This window comes from Oncorhynchus nerka, linkage group LG4 (genome assembly GCF_034236695.1).
Source record: "Oncorhynchus nerka isolate Pitt River linkage group LG4, Oner_Uvic_2.0, whole genome shotgun sequence".
NCBI classification, from domain to species: domain Eukaryota; kingdom Metazoa; phylum Chordata; class Actinopteri; order Salmoniformes; family Salmonidae; genus Oncorhynchus; species Oncorhynchus nerka.
The window spans coordinates 55,551,519-55,569,880 of NC_088399.1; positions in this window are offsets into that span (position 1 = coordinate 55,551,519).

Below are 18,362 nucleotides of genomic sequence, written 5' to 3' on the forward strand. Positions count from 1 at the left end.
AGTTTCCTGAATAAGGTCACACATGGAATCATGTAGTAACCAAAATAGTGTTAAACCAATCAAAATATATCTTATATTTGAGATTCTTCAAAGTAGCCACCCTTTGCCTTGATGACAGCTTTGCACACTCTAGGCATTCTCTCAACCAGCTTTCATGACATAGTCGCATGGAATGCATTTCAGTTAACAGGTGTGCCTTGTTAAAAGTTAATTTGTGTCACACCCTGATCTGTTTCACCTGTCTTGTGCTTGTCACCACCCCCCACCAAGTGTCTCCCATTTTCCGCCATTTACCCTGTGGACCTATACCTGTGTTTCTGTTGGTCTGTTGCCGGTTCGTCTTGTCTTGTCAAGCCTTGTCAAGTGTTCTCCCATTTTCCAGAATCTCTAGTTTCTAGTTTCTAGTTTCTGTTATCTAGTCGTCCTGGTTCTGACCATTCTGCCTGCCCCGACCCTGAGTTTACCTGCCGTTCTGTTCATGTTTGACGCTGTCTTGGATTATCGACCTCTGCCTAACCTGGACCTGCCGTTTGCCGGGCCCCTGTTTTGTAATAAAAATCTGAGATTCGAACTGTCTGCCTCCTGTGTCGACATCTGGGTCTGATCCTGGGTCGTGCTAATTTGTGGAATTTCTTTCTGAATGTGTTTGAGCCAATAAGTTGTGTTGTGACAAGGTAGGGGTGGTATACAGAAGATAGTCCATATCATGTCAAGAACATCTCAAATAAGCAAAGAGAAACGACAGTCCATCATTACTGACATGAAGGTCAGTCAATGTGGAAAATGTAAGAATTTTTAACGTTTATTCAAGTGCATTCACAAAAACCATCAAGCGCTATGATGAAACTGGCTCCCATGAGGACAGCCACAGGAAAGTAAGACCCAGAGTTGCCTCTGCTGCAGAGGATAAGTTCACTGCACCTCAGATAGCAGCCCAAATAAATGCTTCAGAGTTCAAGTAACAGACACATCTCAACATCAACTGTTCAGAGGAGATTGTGTGAATCAGGCCTTCATGGTCGGATTCCTGCAAAGACACCACTACTAAAGGACACCAATAACAATAAGAGACTAGCTTGGGCTACGAAACACAAGCAATGGACATTAGACTGGTGGAAATCTGTCCTTTGGTCTGAACAGTCCAAATTTGAGATTTTTGCTTCCAACTGTCGCTTTGAGATGCAGATTAGGTGAACGGATGATCATAGCATGTGTGGTTCTGACCGTGAAGCATGGAGGTGGTGGTGTGGGGGCGCTTTGCTGGTGACACTGCCTGTGATTTATTTAGAATTCAAGGCACACTTAACCAGTATGGTTACCACAGCATTCTGCAGCGATACGCCACCCCATATATCATTTGTTTTTCAACCGGACATGATTCAATATGTGTTATTTCATAGTTTTGATGTCATGACTATTATTCTACAATGTAGAAAATAGTCCAAATAAAGAAATACCCTTGAATGAGTAGGTGTATCCAAACCTTTGACTGAAGAGAAACTCCTCCACAACAAGATGCTGCCACCGCCATGCTTTACTGTAGGCACGGTGCTGTTTGGATGCTGCCACCGCCATGCTTTATTGCAGGCACGGTGTTGTTTGGATGCTGCCACCGCCATGCTTTACTGTAGGCATGGTGTTGTTTGGATGCTGCCACCGCCATGCTTTACTGTAGGCATGGTGCTGTTTGGATGCTGCCACCGCCATGCTTTACTGTAGGCATGGTACTGTTTGGATGCTGCCACCGCCATGCTTTACTGTAGGCACAGTGTTGTTTGGATGCTGCCACCGCCGTGCTTTACTGTAGGCACGGTGTTGTTTGGATGCTGCCACCGCCATGCTTTACTGTAGGCACGGTGTTGTTTGGATGCTGCCACCGCCATGCTTTACTGTAGGCACGGTGTTGTTTGGATGCTGCCACCGCCATGCTTTACTGTAGGCACGGTGTTGTTTGGATGCTGCCACCGCCATGCTTTACTGTAGGCACGGTGTTGTTTGGATGCTGCCACCGCCATGCTTTACTGTTGGCACGGTGTTGTTTGGATGCTGCCACCGCCATGCTTTACTGTAGGCACAGTGTTGTTTGGATGCTGCCACCGCCATGCTTTACTGTAGGCACGGTGTTGTTTGGATGCTGCCACCGCCATGCTTTACTGTAGGCATGGTGCTGTTTGGATGCTGCCACCGCCATGCTTTACTGTAGGCACGGTGCTGTTTGGATGCTGCCACCGCCATGCTTTACTGTAGGCACGGTGTTGTTTGGATGCTGCCACCGCCATGCTTTACTGTAGGCACGGTGTTGTTTGGATGCTGCCACCGCCATGCTTTACTGTAGGCACGGTGTTGTTTGGGTGGAAAGCTGTATTGGGTTTTCGCCAGACATATCGTTTTGCGTTCAGGCCAAGAAGTAACATTTTGATCTCATCTGACCACAACACCTTTTACCACTTGGCCTCTGAATCTACAATGTGCTTTTTGTCAAAGCTCAAATAAGACTTGATGTGTCTTTTTATGAGTAGTGTTTTTTTCTTGCCACCTTCCCATAGAGGCCAGATTTGTGGAGCGCTTGTGATATTGTGGTCACATGCAGTCTTTGCCATAAAGGCCTGAAGTTCCTTCAAATTCGCCATTGGCTTCTTGGTAGCCTCTCTGATCAGTCTCCTCCTTGCCTGGTCATCCGGTTTGGAAGGATGCCTTGTTCTGTGCAGGGTCTGGGTGGTGCCATAAGCCTTCCACTTCTTAATAATGATCTTAACTGTGCTCCGAGGGATAGACAAAGCCATTGAAATCTTTTTCTATCCATCCCGACTTGTGCCTTTCCACAACTTTATCTCGTAGATCTTTGGAAGGTACATTTCCGCCCATAGTGGATTCTTTGCTTTGAATTGCATTAAAATATTACATTTTATTTGGAATGGCAAGCCAGACAAAATTAAAATGGCCTTTTTATATAATGAATATGAATTCATGGAGCAGAAATTAATATTAAAGCATTAGACCTCTCACTAAAGGCATCAGTCACACAAAAGTCATAAAGTTATACTTGGTTCTCTAGTAAATTAGTAAGAATGTCTCACCTCATGTTCAAGAATTACCTTTTTCCCTTTATTCAGATTATAACTGCTCGCATTCTGTTATTTGAAAAATAAATAATCTCCAAAATATTCCTATTTTCTTTTAAACAAGCCTTAGAAAGTTGGTTGAAATTTCAGTTTAATCCACCTGAAAAGATAGAACAAATAATACAACAAATATTACTCATAATACAGCAAATAAACTCAAAAATACTACTTGGTAAAATGTTTAAAAAAGGTATAGTTTTTGTACATGATGTCATAAATAGGACTGGTATGATATGGAAATGTCTGCACTATCCAAAATTACAACCAACATTACCACAAAAATGGAATAGACAAGTGGAAGGGGGAAAAAGTAAGAAACTTGTCTGTTGGCCCTGCATTAAAGACCAAAAATGGTAAGTAAAAAAGTAAAATATTTATTTGACAGCTGTGCCAAATAAATGGCTAAATAGTTGGGAAGAAATTTGCGATGTAACCAATTCCATGGCACATGGTTTATGAATTGACAAGCAAAACAATGCCGGATTCAGAACTTACCATTTTTAAAAATATGATTATACAAAATTCTTGCAACCAATACAATCTTCCCAGCTCTGCAGATTTTTCTGCGAGGAGGCAGAGTCATTAGATCATTTATTTTGGTACTGTCCATATGTAGCTCGTTTTTGGTCACAGGTCCAGGAAAGGCTGAAGAATTGCAACAATTACCTAGAACTAACGCTGCAGATAGCAATACTTGGTGTTTTGAAAGTCATAGCCAATAGATCAACAATCGATCAACAATATAATAATTATCTTTGCAAAAATGTTTCTTTAATTTACAATCTGTAGAAACTATGAGAATAGAAAGGTTCAGTACTTTTGTGAAGCGTCACAGCTGAAAAATATTTTGCAAATAGATATCCAAAATGAATGGTGTTAAATAAATAGATGGGAGGGGTTGAATGGAGCTGAAGGGTGAGACTAACAACAAGATAACCAATGTAAAACATACAGAGTCTGTAAAATGTATATAGGTTCAGAAATGTTGTGAAATTGTCACGGCCGTCAAATGAAGAGGACCATGGTGCAGATTTCATATTTTTATTAGAAAAGACTCCGAACAAAACAATAACCACTACAAAACAAACCATGAAGCTAAAGGCTATGTGCCATAAACAAAGTAAACTTCCCACCAAGACAGGTGGGGAAAAGGGCTACCTAAATGTGGTTCTCAATCAGAGACAACGATAGACAGCTGTCCCTGATTGAGAACCCTACCCGGCCAAGCATAGAAATACAAATAATAGAACATAGAATACCCACCCCAAATCACACCCTGACCAAAACAAACATAAAAAGGATCTCTAAGGTCAGGGCGTGACAGAAATAGCACAGTTACAAATCAAACTGGATAGACATCAGAAATAGAGGAAGGACTAAAAAACAAACAAAATATATCTAATGTAAATAGATTGTGTCTGTAAAATGTGTATAGTATGTATAAACTGAAGGTTTAAGTGTTATTGTTGATTAGTTTACTCCAATTGGGGGAGGGATGGTAGGGTTTGCAGGGAATAATAAAGGTATATTCTTTAAAAAAGTGTATGTATGTGTATATATATGTGTATATGAATGAATGTTTATGTGTATACTACATATATTATAATACATCAGTTTTCTGCATGGGGTATGAAACCTTTACTTCCTTGTATTTAAATTAAATGTAAGATTAAAAGATTAATTGTAAATGTAATGTTAGGCCTATTAGTTTCCCTGTTCATATTTACAGAGTCAATGCAGATAAACTTCTATAAACAGTAGATTAACTGCCTGAGGAAATGTATTCATCGGAACACTCATCAGGAGTCTATTAGCTGGGTAGCCATAGAAAATCTTCACTCCTCCTGCCCTGCCCTGCCCAAACTTGTTAAATTTCTGTTCTCTACATGACTAATTGAACACCCCCAGTCTGTGTCATAGTCTGTCACACAGTGCTAATGTCGAGTGGAATCATTAACAGATGGTCCTGCATTAGGTGAAAAAGGACATAAAAAATATTGTTGTCCTATTTTGAGGGTGACAGTCTCCATCAATAAATGACGTCAAGGGTTGTAAAGGGGTTTAGGAAGACACTTCCATCTATCTGCGGGAGTGGACTTCTGTCCTCTAAGCTCTTATATAAGTATGAGTAATCTGGCATCATATGGTCAAAGAAATATAACAAAGTTATCTTTATACTTCTGAGACTTCTGGGAGTATTTTTAATGACATGAATCCGCCAATTGCAATGCCTCTTGTATGACTTGAATGCTAAATAGATATTTAATTTGTCTATCCCAAGAAGATGGCGAGAAAGGGATATCGTAATTCCTTCCCTCACTCTGAAGAACACTGAAAAACGGCTCCTAAAAGAGGCGGAAAACCTTCATAATGAACAACTTTCCCTCAAACTTTCCCTCAAACAACTTTCCCTTTCCTTCAGCACTGAGCAAAATTCCGCAAAATTGTGAAAATTTGTGCAACTTCCAGCTCGTGTTTACTGTGAACACTGAGGTGGTACCGGCTTTAAGTTACAGTTTTATCAGTGGCTAAGTAGGCTACTGTGGCTATTTGATCATAATGTAGGCCTACCAGAGTACCTACCATCAATAACAATGGAGAAAATGCATCCCATTACTTTTGAACATTTATCCTTCAGACAAGGAGATGACTGAAAATGTTGTTGTGTTTGATGCAAGAAACCACTTTACAAAATAAAATGTATTATTATTCCCATACCATTATTTCAGAGAATCAGATAAATGATGCTACCATCTGCCTATTGGCTACTTAGCATATTCAAGCCTGCCAAAAAATACAACACTGCCCCTTTAAGGCAAAAGCTTTTTACCTGACTAGCTTTTATAAGATACCTAGAAATACACACATTTTGTGCTCTTGTAGTAAGCAATCACTCCCCTATTGCTGACTACAAATGATCTATAACTGGGCTAATAACTCACTAACTAGAAAAGGATATGAACGAAATGTGCAGACATAGCCACATGCAGCTCTCGCTCTGATCTCAAAACAAGCACATCTACTCATGCCCACAGCTGTAAACAAAGTTCAGTTCAAACTAAATGGCACAGATCCATATATGGCAATGGTCTATTTGCATATAGGCCTACTCCTACTCTGATGCATTCTGCCGTCAACAAAATCTCTTGCATAGTTAGTTTTCTTTGGGTATGTTGCATTGACAGTGGCTAATATTGTGTTGATTCCATCACAATTGCCACAGTAAATGGAAATGTTGATAGTGTTAGCTAACAGGGAAAACTCTAGAAAGTCAAATTCAATCTGGTGCTTCTCTGTGTGGGTTGATATTTCTATGCTCTGCAGTCTCGGTCTACTGCTTCGAGGGGAACATTGATCATGACCTGTATCGAATTATTGCCTTTGAAAGAAGCACAAATTAAAAAGATGATTTGTGGTTGTAGTAACTCGGTCGGCTGAGGATCTGGGCATCGACTACATTATTCAAACAAATCAGATGTCTTGGAAGTTTTCAGCTGTCTATCTGTCTCTATCATATGTGTGCTGTGGAATATCTGACTCCTATCCCATGCCCTCTCACAGTTTGTAAAGCAGTTCCACTCATACTGCTTTCCTCCCATGCAGCCATCTGCAGTGGAACTGTGTACAAAGTCTACACACTGAATGGGTGAGATTCGTGATAAGTGTTGAATGCCTGTGAAAGTCTTTGACATTTGTATTGAGTATCTGGGTGATTTGATCAATGAAAAGTCTCCCATTTAGATTTGATTGATTCATATTTTTTTTTTCAGTGTCTTGCGTCTTTCAAATGCCCAGCCCATATGTCCCTAGGCCTACTCATATTCACTAAAAAGTCACTATTCTTTCCTTTTCTTGTACTTTTATGACCTTCACTGCTGTGTACTTTATCATTGCAACTACTGATCTAACTCAGGGTTTCGAGTCAGAGGGAAAGTGCCTATTTACAAGCGCTACACTGCCCCCCTCTGGTTCAAATAGTCAGCAACATGCACATCCGTCTGCCCTTAGCCAGCTTTCTGCCTCTCTGAATGGTACCCAGCACTCTCTCTCTCCCTGTGTCTGTCTCTCTCACACCCACAACAGAACACATGCACACTTCACTAGCATGCATGCACACAAACTTACATGTATGCACACTTGCACCCAAACGCACACACAGATCCACACATATTCTCTCATTATAACAATCCCTTCATCACAAAATGCTGTAAGCCCCATACTGTCATTAAGTCTATCAGCCATTATCTGTGCTTCTCCCCTACTGCGACTGATTCCAAACAACTGTTACTTTAACAATATAACAACCTGGAAAATAAATTTATAACAGCTTGGAAAATGGACTGGTACACTTTAAGGGTTTGCTTTAATGTACCCTGCTGATTTTCCCATCAAGGGATTAACGATCCACTTACAAGTTAACCCACAACTAGATAAGAGTATCACAGACACAACTAGGTCAAAACCGATATGCATATAGATAATTGTATTAATCTATATGCACCCTATTGTGAGAGAAGACAGAAGAAGAAAAGAAAGAAGAAAAAGTATCATTGAGTCTCAGGAACACAAAATTAGGCCAAACCACTTCACATTATCTGGGTACTTGTCACCGACCTCTCGAGAATCATTTGTGAAGGATGCAATAATTATTACTAAACTGACCAAAAATATAGATGCAACATGCAACAATTTCAAAGATTCTACTGAGTTACAGTTAATATGAGGAAATCAGACAATTGAAATAAATAAATTAGGCCCTAATCTATGGATTTCACATGACTGGGAATACAGATATGCATCTGTTGGTCACAGACACCTTAAAGAAAAAATAGGGGAGTGGATCAGAAAACCAGTCAGTTTCTGGTGTGACCACCACTTGCCTCATGCAGCGCTACAAATCTTCTTCGCATAGAGTTGACCAGGCTATTGACTGTGATCTGTGGAATCTTGTCCCACTCCTCTTCAATGGCTGTATGAAGTTGCTGGATATTGGTGCAAAATGGAACACGCCGTTGTACACGTCGATCGAGAGCATCCCAAACATGCTCAATAGGTGACATGTCTGGTGATTATTCAAGCCATGGAAGAACTGGGACATTTTCAGCTTCCAGGAATTGTGTACAGATCCTTGCGACATGGGGTGGTGCATTATCATGCTGAAACATGAGGTGATGGCGGCGGATGAATGGCACGACAATGGGCCTCAGGATTACATCATGGTATCTCTGTGTATTCAAATGACCATGGATAAAATGCAAATGTGTTCGTTGTCCCTAGCTTATGCCTGCCCATACCATAACCCCACCGCCACCATGGGGGATTCTGTTCACAAGGTTGAACCGACGATCCCACAGGTGAAGAAGCCGGGTGTGGATGTCCTGGTCTGGTGTGGAGGTCCTCGTCTGCTGTTGTGAAGCTGGTTGGACGTACTGTCAAATTCTCTAAAATGATGTTGAAGGCGGGTTATGGTAGAGAAATGAACATTCAATTCTCTGGCAACAGCTCTGTTGGACATTCCTGCAGTCAGCATGCCAATTGCACGCTCCCTAAAAGCTTGAGACATCTGTGGCATTGTGTTGTTTGACAAAACTGCACATTTTAGAGTGGGCTTTTTTTGTCTCCATCACAAGATAAACCTGTGTAATGATAATGCTGTTTAATCAGTTTCTTGATATGCCACACTTGTCTGGTGGATGTATTATCTTGGCAAAGTAGAAATCCTCACTAACAGGGATGTAAAACTTGTGTTAAGAAAATTCGACAGAAATAAGCTTTTTGTGCGTATCGAACATTTCTGTTATCTTTTATTTCAGCTCATGAAACATGGGATTTTTGTTCAGTATAGTAGTCACTCGACAACCAGCCGAACTAACCAGCCAGACCTTGATAATTTCTAAATGTCTAAATTGTATATGTTAATTTGTTAAAGAGACTGGGACCATGGGCAGAGATTGGAGATGTAATACATAAGGAAAAACATGCAATATTATAAATGGGTAAATCAGTAAGGGAGTTGAGAAGCAATTACATGTACTTTAAAATCAAACACTTTAAGGAATAAACATTTAGGTAAGGGGAGGATTTTAGAGTATATATGTTGCCTACTAAATTCTCAAGAGGCAAATTTCACCAGGATCTCTGAACCTCTGTGCTTGTAACATTGAAAAGAACTCCACTACTGAAAGGCATCTTTGAACGTGACAGCTGGACAAACCTTTTTTTATAACTTGGAAGAAACTTTGAGTACAATCAATAAATCTCTTTGTTATATTATTCTTGTTCTGAGAGTTCCGTGCCTCCTGGTGTAAACCCAACTATGGTCTGTTGGAATCTTTGAATATCTAGTAAATCAGTTTGAATGTGATTTGATTTTGAGAAAGCAGTCTTATGAGTGAAATTACGGAACTCCATCAAACTAATGACCCATAGGCATGCCCGGTACAACTAGCGTTACCATTTAGATATTTTAAGACATCACATTATGCTCTTAAATTTAGGGAAACATCCCTCTCGAAAGGAGAGGCCACTCGCCAAAACGGACCGCTGACGGAAAACAGTGCATAGATATGTTCTGACCAAATGACTGACTTAACAGAAGGAGATTCTGGCTAAAAACAGATAATAGGACATCTAAACTAGTGGAATATAAGGTAACTAATGGTACCACCATGGTGAATAATTTGGGTAAATGCCTCTGTATGCTGATTAACCCTGCCTCTTTTGGATAAGGCTGGGCAACTCTGAATCAGACAGGCCACGTCAACGTTTGATAACACATAAGTTAGATAAAGCATATACCAGTAAAAAATAAAAGGATATTTGGATATTTAATCTAGCCTCTCCCTCTATGTTTCTAGAAGTATAATAGTGGAGTTAGAACCGAACCCAGGATTACCCAGAGCTCCTAGAAGCCGTCGGGCATTCAGGCTAAACTCTGGGGATCCCTCTTTGCGCAAGAAGGCACTGATAACAAAGTCGTCCTGGTAACCAATAGAGTGTGACAGAAGTCGGCAGTCAACTAGACATACCTAAAAATGTGGACCCCTGGTCTGACTCCTTGTGAGAGTAATATCTTACAGGCTGGTGAAGATGGTGCTGGCTAAAGCTAAAACTGTCTAGTGTAGAGAGTATAGAGATATTGTTATCCACGTCGCCACCAACGATGTTAGGATGAAACAGTCAGAGGTCACCAAGCACAACATAGCTTCAGCGTGTAAATCAGCTAGAAAGATGTGTCGGCATCGAGTAATTGTCTCTGGCCCCCTACCAGTTAGGGGGAGTGATGAGCTCCACAGCAGAGTCTCACAACTCAATCGCTGTTTTCTGCCCCCATCCCAAAAGATAGAATTTGAAGATAATTGGCTCTCTTTCTGGGACTCACCCACAAACAGGACCAAGCCTAACCTGCTGAGGAGTGACGGACTCCATCCTAGCTTAGCCAGCCTGCCAGCATAGTGGAGTCTGCCACTAGCACAGTCAGTGTAGTCAGCTCAGCTATCCCCATTGAGACCGTGTCTGTGCCTCGACCTAGGTTGGGCAAAACTAAACATGGCGGTGTTCGCCTTAGCGATCTCACTAGGATAAAGACCTCCTCCATTCCTGTCATTATTGAAAGAGATCATGATACCTCACATCTCAAAATAGGGCTACTTAATGTTAGATCCCTTACTTCAAAGGCAATTATAGACAATGAACTAATCACTGATCATAAACTTGATGTGATTGGCCTGACTGAAACATGGCTTAAGCCTGATGAATTTACTGTGTTAAATGAGGCAACACCTCCTGGCTACACTAGTGACCATATCCCCTGTGCATCTCGCAAAGGCGGAGGTGTTGCTAACATTTACGATAGCAAATTGAAATTTACAAAAAAATTATGTTTTCGTCTTTTGAGCTTCTAGTCATGAAATCTATGCAGCCTATTCAATCACTTTTTATAGCTACTGTTTACAGGCCTCCTGGGCCCTATACAGCGTTCCTCCTTGAGCTCCCTGAAATCGTACCTTGTAGTCATAGCAGATAATATTATAATTTTTGGTGACTTTAATATTCACATGGAAAAGTCCACAGACCCACTCCAAAAGGCTTTCGGAGCCATCGTCGACTCCGTGAGTTTTGTCCAACATGTCTCTGGACATACTCACTGTCACAGTCATACTCTGGACCTAGTTTTGTCCCATGGAATAAATGTTGTGGATCTTAATGTTTTTCCTCATAATCCTGGACTATCGGACCACCATTTTATTACGTTTGCAATTGCAACAAATAATCTGCTCAGACCCCAACCAAGGAACATCAAAAGTCGTGCTATAAATTCACAGACAACACAAAGATTCCTTGATGTCCTTCCAGACTCCCTCTGTCTTACCCCCCCCCCCCCCAAACAAATCAGTTAACCACCTAACTGAGGAACTCAATTTAACCTTGCGCAATACCCTAGATGCACCCCTAAAAACTAAAAACATCTCATAAGAAACTAGCTCCCTGGTATACAAAAAATACCCGAGCTCTGAAGCAAGCTTCCAGAAAATTGGAACGGAAATGGCGCCACACCAAACTGGAAGTCTTCCGACTAGCTTGGAAAGACAGTATCGTGCAGTATCGAAGAGCCCTTACTGCTGCTCGATCATCCTATTTTTCCAACTTAATTGAGGAAAATAAGAACAATCCGAAATTCCTTTTTGATACTGAAAAGCAGCATTCCCCAAAAGAGGATGGCTTTCACTTCAGCAGTAATAAATTCATGAACTTCTTTGAGGAAAAGATCATGATTATTAGAAAGCACATTACGGACTCCTCTTTAAATCTGCATATTCCTTCAAAGCTCAAGTTGTCCTGAGTCTGCACAACTCTGCCAGGACCTAGGCTCAAGAGAGACACTCAAGTGTTTTAATACTATATTTCTTGACACAATGATGAAAATATTCATGGCCTCTAAACCTTCAAGCTGCATACTGGACCCTATTCCAACTAAACTACTGAAAGAGCTGCTTTCTGTGCTTGGCCCTCCTATGTTGAACATAATAAACGGCTCTCTATCCACCGGATGTGTACCAAACTCACTAAAAGTGGCAGTAATAAAGCCTCTCTTGAAAAAGCCAAACCTTGACCCAGAAAATATAAAAAACTATCGGCCTATATCAAATCTTCCATTCCTCTCAAAAATGTTAGAAAAGGCTGTTGCGCAGCAACTCACTGCCTTCCTGAAGACAAACAATGCATACGAAATGCTTCAGTATGGTTTTAGACCCATCATAGCACTGAGACTGCACTTGTGAAGGTGGTAAATTACCTTTTAATGGCATTAGACCGAGGCTTTGCATCTGTCCTCGTGCTCCTAGACCTTAGTGCTGCTTTTGATACCATCGAACACCACATTCTTTTGGAGAGATTGGAAACCCAAATTGGTCTACCCGGACAAGTTCTGGTCTGGTTTAGATCTTATCTGTCTGAAAGATATTAGTTTGTCTCTGTGAATGGTTTGTCCTCTGACAAATCAACTGTAAATTTCAGTGTTCCTCAAGGTTCCGTTTTAGGACCACTATTGTTTTCACTATATATTTTACCTCTTGGGGATGTCATTCGAAAACATAATGTTAACTTTCACTGCTATGTGGATGACACACAGCTGTACATTTCAATGAAACATGGTGAAGCCCCAAAATTGCCCTCGCTAGAAGCCTGTGTTTCAGACATAAGGAAGTGGATGGCTGCAAACCTTCTACTTTTAAACTCGGACAAAACAGAGATGCTTGTTCTATTCTGTTGAATCTGACAATTAATCTTAATGGTTGTACAGTCGTCTCAAATAAAACTGTGAAGGACCTCGGCGTTACTCTGGACCCTGATCTCTCTTTTGACGAACATATCAAGACTGTTTCAAGGACAGCTTTTTCCATCTACGTAACATTGCAAAAATCAGAAACTTTCTATCAAAATATGATGCAGAAAAATGAATCCATGCTTTTGTTACTTCTAGGTTAGACTACTGCAATGCTCTACTTTCCGGCTACCCGGATAAAGCACTAAATAAATTTCAGTTAGTGCTAAATACGGCTGCTAGAATCCTGACTAGAACCAAAGAATTTGATCATATTACTCCTGTGTTAGCCCCCCTACACTGGCTTCCTGTCAAGGCAAGGGCTGATTTCAAGGTTTTACTGATAACCTACAAAGCATTACATGGGCTTGCTCCTACCTATCTCTCTGATTTGGTCCTGCCATACATACTACACATACGCTACGTCACTGGCTTACTGGTGCTCTTTCATGCCGTCCCTAGAAGGGGTGCGTCACTTGAGTGGGTTGAGTCACTGATGTGATCTTTCTGTCTGGGTTGCCCCCCCCCCCCCTTGGGTTGTGCCGTGGCGGAGATCTTTGTGGGCTATACTCGGCCTTGTCTCAGGATGGTAGGTTGGTGGTTGAAGATATCCCTCTAGTGGTGTGGGGGCTGTGCTTTGGCAAAGTGGGTGGGGTTATATCCTTCCTGTTTGGCCCTGTCCGGGGGTATCATCGGATGGGGCCACAGTGTCTTCTGACCCCTCCTGTCTCAGCTTCCAGTATTTATGCTGCAGTAGTTTATGTGTAGGGGATCTAGGGTCAGTTTGTTGTATCTGGAGTACTTCTCCTGTCCTATCTGGTGTCCTGTGTGAATTTAAGTATGCTCTCTCTAATTCTCTCTTTCTCTCTTTCTTTCTCTCTCTCGGAGCCCTAGGACTATGCCTCAGGACTACCTGACATGATGACTCCTTGCTGTCCCCAGTCCACCTGGCCGTGCTGCTGCTCCAGTTTCAACTGTTCTGCCTGTGATTATTATTATTGGACCATGCTGGTCATTTATGAACATTTGAACATCTTGGCTATGTTCTGTTATAATCTCCACCCGGCACAGCCAGAAGAGGACTGGCCACCCCTCATAGGCTGGTTCCTCTCCAGGTTTCTTCCTAGGTTTTGGCCTTTCTAGGGAGTTCTTCCTAGCCACCGTGCTTCTACACCTGCATTGCTTGCTGTTTGAGGTTTTTGGCTGGGTTTCTGTACAGCACTTTGAGATATCAGCTGATGTACGAAGGGCTATATAAATACATTTGAATTGATTTGGTGTCCTCTGGCCCTGTGTATTGAGATTGGCTTGCAATCACGCGATTGGGAAGTATCCTTTTGACTCATACAGTTCCTAGAAATTGACTCCTCGCTGGGTGCAGTACTGTAAGGAGGTGCACATGCAACTCTTGGTTTAAAGAGAATAACGGAAGTGAAACTAAGACTTGGGCTCTCGTACACAGAACCAGGGCTTTCCTCTAGATTGAGTGAGGGAATAATAACAATAGTCCCGGCCACGACAGTGTGTAATTAAAAGAAGTCATCTGAAATGGCTCCCATCTCATATTTTTGGATACCTGGTCTCTAACCCTAACCCTATTTCCTATTTAGTGCAGTACTTTTGACCAGAGCCACATGGACGCTGGTCAAAAATATTGCCCTATATAGGGAAAATGGGGCCATTTGGGTGTCAGCTCCTACATGTCCTCTACAAGGATCTTACAGTATATAAACTGATGTTCAAATGTTGGAAAACTAGGACAACAAGAGAATTTAACCATATAGATACATCTGGGACTAAACACCTCCCTCTGCAACTGGATCCTGGACTTCCTGACAGGTCGTCCCCAGGTGGTAAGGGTAGGTAACAACACATCCGCCACGCTGATCCTCAACACAGTGGCTCCTCAGGGGTGCGTGTTCAGTCCCCTCCTGTACTCCCTGTTCACTCATGACTGCACGGCCATCATTAAGTTTGCCAATGATACAACAGTGGTAGGCCTGATCACCGGCAACGACGAGACAGCCTATAGGGATGAGGTCAGAGACCTGGCCGTGTGGTACCAGGAAAACAACCTCTCCCTCAACGTGATCAAGACAAAGGAGGATGATTGTGGACTACAGGGAAAAGAGGACCGAGCACACCCCCCATTCTCATCGATGGGGCTACAGCGGAACAGGTTGAGAGCTTCAAGTTCCTTGGATTCCACATCACCAACAAACTGATATGGTCCAAGCACACTAAAACAGTCGTGAAGAGGGAATGACAAAACCTATTCCCCCTCAGGAGACTAAAAAGATGTGGCATGGGTCCTCAGATCCTCAAAAGGTTCTACAGCTGCACCGTCGAGAGCATCCTGACTAGTTGCATCACTACCTTGTATGGCAACTGCTCGGCCTCCGACAGCAATGCACGACAGAGGGTAGCTCGAATGGCCCATTACATCACTGGGGCCAAGCTTCCTGCCATCCAGGACCTCTATACCAGGCGGTGTCAGAGGAAGGCCATAAAAATGGTCAAGGACTCCAGCCACCCTAGTCGTAGACTGTTCTCTCTGCTACTGCATGGCAAACGCTACCGGAGCGCCAAGTCTAGGTCCAAGAGGCTTCTAAACAGCTTCTACCCCCAAGCAATAAGACTCCTGAACACCTAATCAAATGGCTACCCAGAATATTTGCATTCCTCCCCCCCTATTTTACACCGCTGCTACTCAATTCAATTCAATTCAAGGGCTTTATTGGCATGGGAAACATGTGTTAACATTGCCAAAGCAAGTGAGGTAGACAACATACAAAGTGAATATATAAAGTGAAAAACAACAAAAATTAACAGTAAACATTACACATACAGAAGTTTCAAAACAGTAAAGACATTACAAATGTCATATTATCTATATATATACAATGTACAAATAGTTAAAGGACACAAGATAAAATGAATAAGCATAAATATGGGTTGTATTTACAATGGTGTTTGTTCTTCACTGGTTGCCCTTTTCTCGTGGCAACAGGTCACAAATCTTGCTGCTGTGATGGCACACTGTGGAATTTCACCCAAAAGATATGGGAGTTTTTCAAAATTGGATTTGTTTTCGAATTCTTTGTGGATCTGTGTAATCTGGGGGAAATATGTCTCTCTAATATGGTCATACATTGGGCAGGAGGTTAGGAAGTGCAGCTCAGTTTCCACCTCATTTTGTGGGCAGTGAGCACATAGCCTGTCTTCTCTTGAGAGCCATGTCTGCCTACGGCGGCCTTTCTCAATAGCAAGGCTATGCTCACTGAGTCTGTACATAGTCAAAGCTTTCCTTAATTTTGGGTCAGTCACAGTGGTCAGGTATTCTGCCGCTGTGTACTCTCTGTGTAGGGCCAAATAGCATTCTAGTTTGCTCTGTTTTTTTGTTAATTCTTTCCAATGTGTTAAGTAATTATCTTTTTGTTTTCTCATGATTTGGTTGGGTCTAATTGTGCTGTTGTCCTGCGGACCCCAGACCTCACAACCATAAAGGGCAATGGGCTCTATGACTGATTCAAGTATTTTTAGCCAAATCCTAATTGGTATGTTGAAATTTATGTTTCTTTTGATGGCATAGAATGCCCTTCTTGCCTTGTCTCTCAGATCGTTCACAGCTTTGTGGAAGTTACCTGTGGCGCTGATGTTTAGGCCAAGGTATGTATAGTTTTTTGTGTGCTCTAGGGCAACAGTGTCTAGATGGAATTTGTATTTGTGGTCCTGGTGACTGGACCTTTTTTGGAACACCATTATTTTGGTCTTACTGAGATTTACTGTCAGGGCCCAGGTCTGACAGAATATGTGCATAAGATCTAGGTGCTGCTGTAGGCCCTCCTTGGTTGGTGACAGAAGCACCAGATCATCAGCAAACAGCAGACATTTGACTTCGGATTCTAGCAGGGGGAGGCCGGGTGCTGCAGACTTTTCTAGTGCCCGCGCCAATTCGTTGATATATATGTTTAAGAGGGTGGGGCTTAAGCTGCATCCCTGTCTAACCCCACGACCCTGTGTGAAGAAATGTGTGTGTTTTTTGCCAATTTTAACCGCACACTTGTTGTTTGTGTACATGGATTTTATAATGTCGTATGTTTTACCCCCAACACCACTTTCCATCAGTTTGTATAGCAGACCCTCATGCCAGATTGAGTCGAAGGCTTTTTTGAAATCAACAAAGCATGAGAAGACTTTGCCTTTGTTTTGCTTTGTTTGGTTGTCAATTAGGGTGTGCAGGGTGAATACATGGTCTGTTGTACGGTAATTTGGTAAAAAGCCTATTTGACATTTGCTCAGTACATTGTTTTCATTGAGGAAATGTACGAGTCTGCTGTTAATAATAATGCAGAGGATTTTCCCAAGGTTACTGTTGACACATATTCCACGGTAGTTATTGGGGTCAAATTTGTCTCCACTTTTGTGGATTGGGGTGATCAGTCCTTGGTTCCAAATACATTACATTTACATTTAAGTCATTTAGCAGACGCTCTTATCCAGAGCGACTTACAAATTGGTGCATTCACCTTATGACCTCCAGTGGAACAGTAGTGCATCTAAATCTTTTCAGGGGGAGGGGGGGTGAGAGGGATTACTTTATCCTATCCTAGGTATTCCTTAAAGAGGTGGGGTTTCAGGTGTCTCCGGAAGGTGGTGATTGACTCCGCAAATATTGGGGAAGATGCCAGAGCTAAGTATGATGTTAAAGAGTTTTAGTATAGCCAATTGGAATTTGTTGTCTGTATATTTGATCATTTCATTGAGGATACCATCGACACCACAGGCCTTTTTGGGTTGAAGGGTTTTTATTTTGTCCTGTAACTCATTCAATGTAATTGGAGAATCCAGTGGGTTCTGGTAGTCTTTAATAGTTGATTCTAAGATCTGTATTTGATCATGTATATGTTTTTGCTCTTTGTTCTTTGTTATAGAACCAAAAAGATTGGAGAAGTGGTTTACCCATACATCTCCATTTTGGATAGATAATTCTTCGTGTTGTTGTTTGTTTAGTGTTTTCCAATTTTCCCAGAAGTGGTTAGAGTCTATGGATTCTTCAATTGCATTGAGCTGATTTCTGACATGCTGTTCCTTCTTTTTCCGTAGTGTATTTCTGTATTGTTTTAGTGATTCACCATAGTGAAGGCGTAGACTCAGGTTTTCCGGGTCTCTATGTTTTTGGTTGGACAGGTTTCTCAATTTCTTTCTTAGATTTTTGCATTCTTCATCAAACCATTTGTCATTATTGTTAATTTTCTTCGGTTTTCTATTTGAGATTTTTTAGATTTGATAGGGAAGCTGAGAGGTCAAATATACTGTTAAGATTTTCTACTGCCAGGTTTACACCTTCACTATTACAGTGGAACGTTTTACCCAGGAAATTGTCTAAAAGGGATTGAATTTATTGTTGCCTAATT